Source organism: Papaver somniferum, chromosome 8 (genome assembly GCF_003573695.1).
Source record: "Papaver somniferum cultivar HN1 chromosome 8, ASM357369v1, whole genome shotgun sequence".
Taxonomy (NCBI): domain Eukaryota; kingdom Viridiplantae; phylum Streptophyta; class Magnoliopsida; order Ranunculales; family Papaveraceae; genus Papaver; species Papaver somniferum.
In genome coordinates, this window is record NC_039365.1 from 98,107,358 (window position 1) to 98,121,664 (window position 14,307).

The following is a 14,307-nucleotide window of genomic DNA, read 5'->3' on the forward strand; positions in this document are numbered from 1 at the left end:
AGCTTGAATCTAAATCAGGTTTTCATCCAACGGTGGATATTTTTTGCTTTGTGACCAAGGTGAAACCCTGATTTGAAAGACTATATAAAGGAGACATCTAGTATTGTGCAAAACTAATCCCCACACTTCACGTGTGATACTAGTTTGCGTGCTAGAGTCGTTTCTCCTTTAACCTTTGGTTTTCTTATTCTAAAACCAGGTTAACGACTTAAATACTTCATTGGGATTGTGAAGCCAGATCGATACTACTTTTATCGTAGTTGTGTGATCTGATCTTGCATCTTCTATCGTACGAGTACAATCAGATTGATTGGCTTGAGATTAATATCTCCGATAGGCAAGATAAAAGGTAGTCACAAACATCTTCGTCTCATTGTTTGTGATTCCTCAACATCTTGTTTCGCTACCATACGAATAAGATTTTTGTGAGGTGATTGATTTATCTAGGCTGTTCTTCGGGAATATAAGACCGGATTATCAATTGATTCATGTTCACCTTGATTATTATCAAAAGACGGAACAAAAACTTTAGGGTTTTTCTGTGGGAGACAGATTGATCCTTTGATAGACTTGTATGTGTGAGACAGATTTGTTTATTGTCAAAGCCTGCGATTTTGGGTCGTAGCAACTCTTAGTTGTGGGTGAGATTAGCTAAGGGAATCAAGTGCGCAGTATCCTGCTGGGATCAGAGTCACAGGGAGTACAAATGTACCTTGGATCAGTGGGAAACTGATTGGGGTTCAACTACAGTACAGTCTGAAGTTAGCTTGGAGTAAGCTAGTATCTGTAGCGGCTTAATACAGTGTGTGTTCAATCTGGACTAGGTCCCGGGGTTTTTCCGCATTTGCGGTTTCCTCGTTAACAAAATTTCTGGTGTCTGTGTTATTTCAGTTTCCGCATTATATTGTTTTATATTTATAATTGAAATAATACAGGTTGTGTGTTAGATCATCAATTAGAGTAATCCAACCTTTGGTTGTTGATTGTCATTGATTGATCCTTGGATATTGGTATTTGGTACCATTCAAGTTACTCCTTGTATTTGATTAGTACTCGCAGTTTCTGTTTGAGGAAATCAAATCAAGAGAGAGAGAGATATAAACCCGTTGATGTACTTTTAATTGATTGAGTCTTGTTGATTCTCTTAAAAATATATTCGAGTTTGTCCGTACAGATTGCTAAGCGAAATATTGGGTGGTGTTTTTAAACCCCCGCTTTTTCAGATATCTTTGATTCTTTTGACCGTAGAGACTCCATGTTCATGGGTTATAACATTAACTTTTCGATCAACAATGTGGGAAAGCTTCCTAGCTTTGACGCAGTCCACGATGAGTTTCTTCTAATTCTGAATCAAGATCTTGATTTTCAAGGATTTGGGTCTGACCATCAATGGGCTGATTTATTTGCAGTTGAAGATTTGCAAATTCGACCCTAGAGTCATTCTGAAAAAGAATTAAATCCTTGACAGATTCACCAATCTAGGAGTTGTACTCTTTCCTTGCAATCATCTTTTTCAAGACAAGTTCTTGAACTGAATCACATCTTTTAATGTCTTCTTCCATCTCAAGATTCAAAACTTCCCGAGGTCTTGAGGAGTTTTCCATTTTTTTTATCAGGGAAGGAAAAACAATATAAAATATATATACATATATATATATGTTTACGAACAAAATAAGGACACTCTTGTTATGGAAACCCTAAAACTCCCAAGAAAGACACGGGCGTTCGTGGACCATTTATGGAAGGTTAATGGATCAGAAGGGATCCAATAATAAGGAAATACACTCTGTTTTTCAGATATCTCTTAACTTCAGAGCTCAATAATTGACATATTTAATCAGAGCATAAGGAAAAGATACAACAGTTACTAAGAGTCAAGAAATGACTCAACCTTCACAAAAGAAGAAAAAAGCTAAATCAAACACAAGACAGATGGTAACCTACAGTAGACTTGAGCATCTATCAAATGTCATACTTGCAACTCTCAAGTTAGATACAAGGATGAAATTACCTAGAGATAGGTAACTGAGTGAGATGTAATCCTACCATGATTATTGAGAGATGGCATCTAAATGTTTGAGCCTTGTATTCCTTACCTTCCTTCAGTTATTTCTTATCCCAGAGAAATAAGACATACATCTTTTTGAGTATCCATCAGAAGGATTTTTCTGAGGAGTAAATCTAGAACCTCTAGAGATTGGTTCCAGAGGGTCAGAATTGAGATAATCCCATCTCCTAGACTTAGGTCTACCAAAATTATTCTCAATAGCACTGGGAATGTGTACATTTGTAGTGCAAATATTGGCACCATTAAGAGGGACACGATTCATGTCGCGATTTCTAGAGGGGTGACTTTGGAAACCCTGTGCATGAGAATTCTGGTTTTCTGCAGGAATGAAATCCATTGTACATGTCTTCAGACAATTCACTCTGTCGACAGCAAAAACAAGTAGATTTTGAAGATCAGAAATCTGTTTCTTTCTAGCAAAAAAATGTGAATCATAATGATTTCTTTTCCCACAGAAGGAACGGGTTCGTGGAAGAGAAACATCGGAAGGAACATGTTTTAAACTAGTATCCCTATTAGAAGACTGTAAGACATGTGAACATTTCTTAGCAGATGCTTCCTTTGGAGAATTTTTCTTCATATATCGTAATCCCCTATGAGAGTTAGAGATTGGCACAGAGGAAGGTTTACTCGTTAAAACATACTTTTCCCTTTCCAAGGACTTGCACTGTTCTTGAGGCAAAAGAAGAGATGCAATCTATTTCTCTTTTTCAACACGAAAGCTTTGCAGATCTGATGAATGAGTCTCGATCAAACATTTTTATCTAATTGAATCTTCTTTAACAGTATCTTTAAGAACGCTAATCTTTTCACGATGTAGGGTAATTTCTTGAACAAGGTTTTCGATATTGTTAGAGAAGGACTCAACAGTACTGTAAAGTTCCCGTTCTCGATTAAGAGACTTCTCAAGTTCATCAATGAGCTGAGCATGTTTTTCCTCAAGAGACTTTATTTTAGAATCTTGAATATCAACAATCTCAGCAGATTTTTTTAACGTTCTAGTGAGTTCCATTTCATCTTCTGACATAGTGTCAAATGTCTCATCAGAGGGAATGTTACCAGAATTTGATAGAACAAATTTTTTACCTTGGGATTCGGAAGAATCAGCAAAGAAGTTATCCTTTGAGGTTTAGGAAATCTTTATGAACTAACTCCAATAAATTTCCACGAAAATCAACTAGACAGTCAGACTCAATCAAGGAAAATACATCCAAGAGTTATATCTATGTTTCTCAATGTAATCAGCAAATCAAACAAATAGAAATCCGTGAGCCTAATTATTATGAAAAACAATTTGAACGGTACCGAAGACCAATGTTCAAGTGTCAATCAATTTCAATCAATAACCAAAGGTTGGATTTACCAATTGATTGAACTACGCACAACCTGTGATATTTCAATTATATAGAAAATATAATGTGGAAAAGAATAACACAGACACCAGAAATTTTGTTGACAAGGAAACCGCAGATGGAGAAAAACCCCGGGACCTAGTCCAGATTTGAACACCACAATGTATTAAGCCGCTACAGGATCTAGCCTACTACAAGTTAACTTCAGACTGGAATGTAGTTGAGCCCTAACCAATCTCACACTGATAAAGGTACAATCATGTTCCGTACGCCTCTTAGTCCCAGCAGGACTTTACGCACTTGATTTTCTTAGATGATCTCACCCACAACTAAGAGTTGCTACGACCCAAAGTCGGAAACTTGATCAACAAATCTGTCCACACAAAAAAATATATTGAATAGATAAATCTGTCTCCCACAGAAATACCTACGAGTTTTTGTTCCGTCTTTTAATAAATCAAGGTGAACAAGAACCAATTGATAAACCGGACTTATATTCCCGAAGAACAGCCTAGTAATATCAATCACCTCACAATAATCTTAATCGTATGGTAGCGGAACAAGATATCGTGGAATCACAAAGAATGAGACGAAGAGTTTGTGATTAATTTTTATCTTACCTATCGGAGATTGAATCTCGAGAAAATATTAGAGAAGATAGTACTCAATACGATACAACAAAGTAAAAAGAATACGCAACTAGAGAGAAAATGGTTGGTGATTAAGATTTTTGATTGTGATTGTAGTAAATAGGATTCGTTTCAGACTTGTGAAGGAAATAGAATTTTAGATTTAATAAAATTATATATACAAAAATATTAACAATGGATGCGAGAGGTAACCAAGACACTAGATTCCACTATTATGCAAAATTGAATGATAAATATTTCAAAACTCTATTCAATTCTTAAGTCCTCTTTTATCTTTAATTCACTATCAATCATACAGATTCTCAAACATTATTTGTAAACCTTAAGCATAGATTATCAAGAGATTAAACCAAGCATAACCTATCAAACTGAATAACAAATAATTAAGACAATCATTCAAATAATTTAAAACTCTGCAAAAGCAGCGATTAGGTGAATTATATAATTAAATGAAATAGTTACCCATTTATGTTGCGTGAATAGATTCCTCCATTGCCTTGGTTACGAGGGAATTAGCTCATCATAGTAAAAATGCTCTCAAAATAATTTATTATGGCTCAAAAATGGTTTACAAATGATGAGAATGTGAGAAATACAATAAAACCGGGTTTGTAACAATTATATTTGTTACAAACCAGAGAACTACGACCCTCAGTGACAAAATAAGACTGTTGAAGTTGTGTCGCAAACGCTGTAGCAAATAAGTATGCCTGATGTACGACCCACATGTGTGAGTCGTTATTACTGTAGCACAACGACTGCTGGTGCAGGTCCGTTCTTCGTGTTCTTCATGTTCATCATCAGCAGCAGCAGCAGAAACCGAGTTTGGGAAAACTCGAATTTCTTCTTCTCTGGCTCTCCTCAGCCCCCCAGACTCTCGACACCCTTTCTACTCAACCCCAACAACCTATTTTAGCCAACAGACCCATCGAATCTCGCTCATTCACTCCATATAATTCTCTTTAACTCGGCAGTAAAGAAAATATTTCTGGGAATATTTTCTTTCCTGTTTCATCTTCTCACGCGTTTTCAAGCCTCCAAATTACCATATTTAACTCCTTCACGCTCCAACAGGCTTTGAGGGTCTTCCATGCACGCACAAAACACGTTGAATCTTCTCCAAATCACGTGAAACCCGTGATATACACGAACTGCCCTGTTTTCAACCCGTGAATTGTTTAGCTGATTCTAGCCAATTCTTGGTCGAACCAAACGCCCAAGTGTTAATAGGCCTATCACAACTATCTACCAAAATCATGAATCTCCCTAGAACACGTTCAACCAATTCGATCAAAAATCGCAGAAGAAAGTGTTCTCCATTTTCCGCCAAAACAAATTCAAATGGAGAAGATGACCTCCCCCTAATCATGTACTGGGGTGCGAAAAGCAGATGCCTTTGGGTGACCTGGGGTGCCCCTAGTATTGATGGGTGCCCCTTATCCAACAGTGAGAGTCCGAATAACACGTGTCCTCCGGGGCTTTTACCAACTTTTCGAGCCGAATTTTCCAAAAAATGTTTATTTTCCAAAGGTGCCTAAACACACATAAAACACCAAATTAGTACAAACTCGAGTGCCAACAATATATAGTATTGAGATCAAATTAAACACAAAATGTGTCTATCAAATACCCCCAAACTTATTATTTGCTAGTCCTCGAGCAAAATTTATTTTTTGAAAAGATAAAAAGACTACACTTAGCACGTGCAGCAGGCCGTTTAAACCGCTAGGTGGCCCTAGCGGCGGAGTGTTGTCTCCGGAGGGTTTACCAGAGGTGTACCCACAAAACCTTTACTCCTAATTGGTCACAAGTATCCAAAGAGCTATGAGGACATACATATTCTCAACCTATCTCCAAGTAAGTAGAATGCCAGAGAAATTAAAGGTGTCAGCTCTAAAGCTGACTGAAGAAAAGGGGAGACCATCCACCACTGCTAGATAAAGAGATATCCGCTACACAGCTAGATAAACATTGTAAGATGCGTCCGCTGCTTTACAGCTGGATAAGATTAGGAGAGAGATAAAAATGAGAGGGACATCTGCTACACAGCTGGACTAATTACGTGTGATGAGTTAAACCAGTGCTAGAAAGATTTTGTGCCAGATTGAAAGCAGACTAACAAAGCAACCAAAATGCATCTTTCTTCGACTCTCTCACAGTGCTCAGTAGAAACAACGCCTTCTTCGGTCTTCAACTGTTGATGATAAACTCTCGAACCTCATAGAACCTTGACAATTAACTCTTCTCTCTTTCTTGCTTGACTTATAAATTTCTTCTTCCCTATGGCCTTATTGAACAAAAAGAACGTAATGATGTTTCATTTTTTTTTTTTTTTTTCATTTTTCATTTTTTTTTTTTTTTTGAAAACAAAAAATTACAAGACAAAAATTTACATGGCCATGAGAGAAGGACTTTCAAAACTTGGATCTTCGCAACTTGTGATGTCTTGGTATCATGGATTCTAACAACTTATATCATTTGCTCTTATAACTTCAACTTTGATTTTTGAATTATTCTCTTCTATTGTTGCTTCTAAACCTAAAACGTCTTCAACTTTCTTCATAGATTTTGATGTCGCTCCGCTTGTTGATGATGATAAGTTTCTACTGAGAGAGAGTCGCAATCCAGTAACTAAGACTACATTGTGAGGTTGCTTTGTCTTTCTGGCATTTCCCTGACCTACTTGCCTTTCCATCATGTATGGTTAGGTCCATCACGGTTACCCTCTAAAAGGAACAAGTTCTCTCCTGAATTTCAAGGATCTCAATGTCTTTTTCTCTAATGTCTCAATAAGTTGTTATCTCTAGCATTCCAATTTCTATCTTTTCGGTGAGAAACAGTATGTAAACTTAGCTAACCGGATACCATGTGACGCTAGAAGTTTCAAAAGTGCAACTAAAAAGTTTCTCCCATACCCCCAAACTTAAATCTAACATTGTCCTCAATGTTCTAAAGATAAAATTAAAAGCATATGAACAAGGAGAAACTGTTACCATTTGAAGCAAAAGAGATAAGGAAAGATATTACCGTGTCGCATGAGATTGGGTTACCTCCCAAGAAGTGCTAATTTTAAAGTCTTCATCCAGACATCGGAAGGAATTAGTCACCTCATAGAATCAAAAAGTAACAGCCGAAATAACTGTGGGTCTTCAAAACCAAAAAGAGTTGACCAAAGGAAACTAAAATAACCCAAGAAAGTGAACAAGGATAGCATGCCCTTATCTAGTTTCCTGATTAAGATATTTATATCTAATTGTGGTTCAGGTTCAGGTTCTAAGAAAGGGTCTAAATAAAATATTTTCACTGGTTGCGTTTCTTCATAGGTGGGATCCGAATCATTAGGTCCTAGAGTCTGGAAAAACTCAAATAAGAACTTAGAAGCACAAAACAATAACCTAAATAATTGAGGATCCTCTAAGTCAATCAGGTTTGACTTACATAACTGACCACAATGAGAGTAGTGGTCATTCTTAAGAAAATGTGTTGATTTTATCAACCTAAAGTACTTAGGCTTAGTCTCAGAACTTAATAAGTGACACATTTGAGATTTATACGTTCCCACATTTGGAAGCAAACTATTTGGTGGGAAAACAAATTCAATCTTGGTATTATTGCCTGGGCAAACCACATCAACCATAGGATGGGTTTCTAATGACTGAACTTCTTCCTGGACATCATTAGGTTCGGGAAAACGAGTATGAAGGTAATCTTGTAAAATGGTCGAGGCAGAGATATCAAGTCCAAAATGAGGGATCTTTGTAAGAGCTAAAGGTATGGCACAAAGAGAATGATAATCACCCCCAAACTTAGATTTTTGGGTATCTCTAGATAGACTAGCTACAATTTCCTTAATTTCTAGATCATTGGAATCCTGAAAATAGTCAATTGCTCCTTCGAGGTTATACTCAAGCGACGCATACTTACTCATATTTAATAGCTCTACGAGTTCATTTTCTTCGTCTAAGACTATTGTTTCTAAGTCGCTAGACTCTAAAACAACATTTTCGGAATAAACCCGTTCCTCTAAAGCATTACCGGCTTCGTAATCAAAAGGAAAAACTACATCGTCTAAAACGGTGGTATCCCTAATCAAATCCTCATCCTTTTGAATAGGTGAATAATCATAAAAATTATTTGTATTTGAACTAGAATCATTATAAAGCTCAATTGGATTAATAGATTCCTGATCACTATGCCTACACATTTCAGATTCTTCATTACTACTATCCTCATCATAATAGTACGAAGATGATTTAACCTTATCTAAATAAGTAGTGTCTTTTATTCTAACCTCGTCCTCTAAATTAGGCAAATATTCACTATTGATATCAAGGGTAGAATTAGAAACACTATTTTGGAAATTTAGATCATTTCGAGCAACATTAGCTAACTGTTCATTTTCTACCTTTAGACGTGCCTGAATTTCACTGAGCATAACACTTATACGTTCACTACTCTCGTTTATCATCTCAGAATACCGTGTACACTCTTCTTTTAAACTATTCATTGCAACTAAACGTTTATACGTCCTTTTACCGTTGTTGGGTCTCTTCTAGAGAAGGAACGGGTTCATAAATATCATAATCAGGACTAGTTTTTAAGTAATTTTCCAAAAACGCGTAACTAGTACTATAATGTTCCTGATTTTCTTGCTCGTAAGACCAATTCGCGTGTGGATAGTAATTGGGCTCACTATGGTATGAACCATAACCTTGAAAAGGATGGCGTTCCCAACCACTATTCCCAACATGGTCATAGAAAGGATGATGTCCATATTCAAATTCAGGTCGATAATCATTGTATTGGCTTCTATCATACCAGTTCGACATTCTTAATTGCAAGGGAATTCTACACAATCACAAACAAGGCTGACTCGACCAAATCAAACCTATAAAATCTAGCAAACAACAAGCATGATGGCTCCACTTAGATTGTTTCTAGACCAGCTTCTAATCCTTCGAAAGGGAATTCATTACAATTTAAGCAAACCCCTATGGAATCAATCCGAGTCAAAGTAAGTTGAATTGAGGCGAGGGAAGCTCAGTGGATCTTTGATACCCAAGGCCTCACCGCTATCACAAGGCGGCGCAATCACGCATTCAACTCACAGAAACCATCATGAACTTCGAAGTATGCTAAAAGAGTAACCAATATTTTTTGAACGACTTTCCTACTAAGCTCGTTACCCTATAGGTCTCGTTCTAGTCAAAATTTTAAGCTTAGGTTCGTGTTTGGTTTCGTTTTACTAAAGCGGGCAAGAAGGAAATGGTGATGAAATCCGAGTCCTTATCTTAATTTGGCTAGGACTTGCCCTTTACTAGGAAATTAAAACAACCGTATTCAAATCCTCAGCATATATTCACCTTAAGGCATACAATAAACCCGCTGACAGGGGATTCACGGGTGTTTCGAAAGCTTACCTCCCGTACCAGACGGGCGCAGAACCGCTGAAGTCGACTCGGGCCACGACTCCTATGTCATGTGCGAACCCGAGGGGCCAAGACGATATTCTAATCGTCGTCCTTCCGTGCAAACAGTTTATATTTAATTATTTTTTTATATATAACCCATCCGTAGGGTTTAAAGTTAAAATAAATTGTCCAAAGTCCAGTCCAAAGGAAAAAAGAACAAAAAATAATAATAATAATTACAAAAAAAATGGAAAGTCTCTTAAAAAAAATAAAATAATAACTTTCTCTCCTTTTTTGTTTTTTTTCTCTCTTTTTTTCTTTATTTTTTTGCTTTGTCTTTTTTCCTTCTCTTTTAGCTTTAAGCTTTGATTCCAAGGTCTTTAGTATCCAACTTCAAACCTGTAATACAAAGACACAACCAAAGAGACGTAAAAAGAACAAATGGAATAATAAAAACCTAAAAATTCTACCTAAGCACAAATCCGCGTCGGCGGCGCCAAAATGATTAAGATTTTTGATTGTGATTGTAGTAAATAGGATTCGTTTCAGACTTGTGAAGGAAATGGAATTTTAGATTTAATAAAATTATATATACAAAAATATTAACAATGGGTGCGAGAGGTAACCAAGACACTAGATTCCACTATTATGCAAAATTGAATGATAAATATTTAAAAATTCTATTCAATTCTTAAGTCCTCTTTTATCTTTAATTCACTATCAATCATACAGATTCTCAAACATTATTTGTAAACCTTAAGCATAGATTATCAATAGATTAAACCAAGCATAACCTATCAAACTGAATAACAAATAATTAAGACAATCATTCAAATAATTTAAAACTCTGCAAAAGCAGCGATTAGGTGAATTATATAATTAAATGAAATAGTTACCCATTTATATTGCGTGAATAGCTTCCTCCATTGCCTTGGTTACGAGGGAATTAGCTCATCATAGTAAAAATGCTCTCAAAATAATTTATTATGGCTCAAAAATGGTTTACTAATGATGAGAATGTGAGAAATACAATAAAACCGGGTTTGTAACAATTATATTTGTTACAAACCAGAGAACTGCGACCCTCAGTGACAAAATAAGACTGCTGAAGCTGTGTCGCAAACGCTGTAGCAAATAAGTCTGCCTGATGTACGACCCACATGTGTGAGTCGTTATTACTGTAGCACAACGACTGCTGGTGCAGGTCCGTTCTTCGTGTTCTTCATGTTCATCAGCAGCAGCAGCACCAGAAACCGAGTTTGGGAAAACTCGAATTTCTTCTTCTCTGGCTCTCCTCAGCCCCCCAGACTCTCGACACCCTTTCTACTCAACCCCAGCAACCTATTTATAGCCAACAGACCCATCGAATCTCGCTCATTCGCTCCATATAATTCTCTTTAACTCGGCAGTAAAGAAAATATTTCTGGGAATATTTTCTTTTATGTTTCATCTTCTCACACGTTTTCAAGCCTCCAAATTACCATATTTAACTCCTTCATGCTCCAACAGGCTTTGAGGGTCTTCCATGCACGCACAAAACACGTTGAATCTTCTCCAAATCACGTGAAACCCGTGATATACACGAACTGCCCTGTTTTCAACCCGTGAATTGTTTAGCTGATTCTAGCCAATTCTGGTCGAACCAAACGCCCAAAGTGTGTTTAATAGGCCATATCACAACTATCTACCAAAAATCAGCCATTGAATCTCCCTAGAACACGTTCAACAATTCGATCAAAAATCTGCAGAAGTGTTCTCCATTTTCCCGCCAAAAACAAAATTTAAATAGAGAAGATGACCTCCCCCTAATCCTGTACTGGGATGCGAATAGCAGATGCTTAATAATTGAGGTGCCCCTTATCCAACGATGAGAGTCCGAATAACACGTGTCCTCCGGGGCTTTTACCAACTTTTCGAGCCGAATTTTCGAAAAAATGTTTATTTTCCAAAGGTGCCTACAAACACATAAAACACCAAAATTAGTACAAACTCGAGTGCCAACAATATATAGTATTGAGATCAAATTAAACACAAAAATGTGTCTATCAGTTGGGTCTGGCTTCAGAATCCCAATGAAGTCTTTAAGTCGTTAACCTATAATGGTTTTAGAAAAACCTAGGTTAAAGGAGAATCGAATCCAGTCACAACTAGTATCATACATGAGGTGTAGGGATTAGTTTTCCCAGTTGATAGAGTTCTCCCTTATATAGTATTCAAATTAGGGTTTGCAATCAATGTTACCTTGGTAACAAAGCATTCAATATTCATCGTTAGATGAAAACCTTATTAGATTCAAGCTAATATCTTTCAACTGTTAGATTGTCTTAGTTTGTTACACACACATAAAATGTACCTATATTTAGATATGGGTAACAACCGTACCTAATTGTGTACACTTAGTTGGCTCAACAATAGTTTCCCGAAGTTAGCCATATGAACACTTTCATATCAACCTTGTTCATATTAATCACAACTAGTTCAAATGACTCAAATGAAACTAGTTATAGAGTTGTTCAATTGTTTATATTCTCATAGAAGTATACATGACACAATTGAATCAAAATCAGTTTTGGTTCACTCGAATCAACTCATAAACATTATAGCCACGATTTACAAAGATTGCATTCCTTATTGTATAAATGTATTTATTCATGAAAAAACGATTTTAGAACTTAACCCACTCAAGTATGCAAACGGGTAGCATACCTAGATTTCCCAGACCTGGTCTGTTCTCCAGTATGCAAACCGGTATGCATACAGTCGTTCACGACCGAATTCCATTGAAATCTGTACGCATACAGGTATGCATATTATAGTTCCCAGGCTTCAACTGTTGATTCAGTATGCATATTAAATTCACGGACTTGGAATATACCAGCAACAATTAGCATACAAGTACGCATATTGTGCTCTATCCAATCAATGGTTAATTGTTCTAAACTCCATTTTAATCATTGAAACATTCTTATAAGACGAGAATAGCTGTCTCACACAAACTATTAGCTTCAAAGCAATATTCAAGTGATCAATTGATCAATAAGAAACATTCTGAGTCTACATCAAATGATTGTCTCACACAAATCATATAAGATGTTACCAGGCGAATTTCACATGATCATATTTTGACTTTCGTCAAGAATAAAAGATGAACTTAATTAAATCAAAAGCTTACAAACACATATTTCGAGAATATGTAAGCGAGTTAAACTCAGCTCGAAATATAAAATGTGTATAAAGTAAAGTCTATATAGCTATACGACTTTTGTCTCAATAGGAGATAGACTATAAATAGACTTTTGAGTGATAGATGAGTTCAAGTATCCATATACCTTTTGTTGATGAAGTTCCACAATCTCCCCTTAGTAGTTCTTCGTCTTCAATTGATGAACGCCGTGAAGTTTAAAGCTCAACTACACATTCGATCCTAATTCGACACATAGCTATAAGTAGACTAGAAATCAAGACTTATAGTTTTGGCAACTAAACTTGACAAATAAGCTTGAGATAAAAACACTTGCGAGTTCAACCGAGCAGTGCTCTAACAATGCATTCCATATCATTGCATATAGAAAGTTCTTCCTGATCTGCATATTCTTATTATATAAGTTCTGGTGTCCCCAAGCTTCAAAGTTGTGTTCTAGATATTTCACTATGCACCGGGATATTTTGAATGCTTTCATAATATAAGACCAAATCTACCTAGTATATGTGCAGTGGAAGAAAATTATTTAAGTCCATGGGCCTAACTAACCTGGAAAAACGGCTTGCAAGGTTAGGATTGTGCAAGTCTTATAAACTGAAAAAGCGGGGGTCTAACTACCACACCCAATATTCGTTAGGAAATCTGTACGGACTAACTCCAATATAATTCCGAGATAAACAACTAGACAGTCAGACTCAATCAAGGAAATATATCCAAGAGTTATATCTTTTTTTCTCAATGTAATAAACAGATAGAATCCGTGAGCCTGATTATTATGAGAAACAACTTGAACGGTACCAAAGACCAAAGGTTGGATCAATCAATTTCAATCAACAACCAAAGGTTGGATCTACCAATTGATTGAACTACGCACAACCTGTGATATTTCAATTATATAAAAAAATATAATGTGGAAAAGAAATAACACAGACACCATAAGTTTTTTTAATGAGGAAAAATCAAATGCAGAAAAACCCCGGGACCTAGTCCAGATTTGAACACCACACTGTATTAAGCCGCTACAGAATCTAGCATACTACAAGTTAACTTCGGACTGGAATGTAGTTGACCCCTAACCAAGTCTTACACCGATTAAGGTATAGTCGCGTTCCTTACGCCTATGAATCCCAGTAGGACTCTACGTACTTGATTCCCTTAGCTGATCTCACTCACAACTAAGAGTTGCTACGACCCAAAGTCGAAGACTTGATAAACAAATCTGTCTCCCACAGAAAAGTCTATTATGATAGATAAATTTGTCTCCCACAGAAATACCTACGAAGTTTGTTCCGACTTTTGATAAATCAAGGTGCACATGAACTAATTAATAATTCGGTTTTATATTCCCGAAGAGCTGCTTAGAAATATCATTCACCTCACAATAACTTAACTACATGGTAGTAGAACAAGTTATTGTAGAATCACAAGGAATACGACGAAGAGCTTTGTGATTACTTTTTATATCTTACCTATCGGAGATACATCTCGAGCCATATGAACACTTTTGTATTAACCATGTTCATATTATCACTTCTAAATCAAATGATAATCAAATGGACCTAATTGTGTTACTCATAGAGTTGTTCAATTGTTTATATTCTCATAGAAGTGTACAAGACATAAT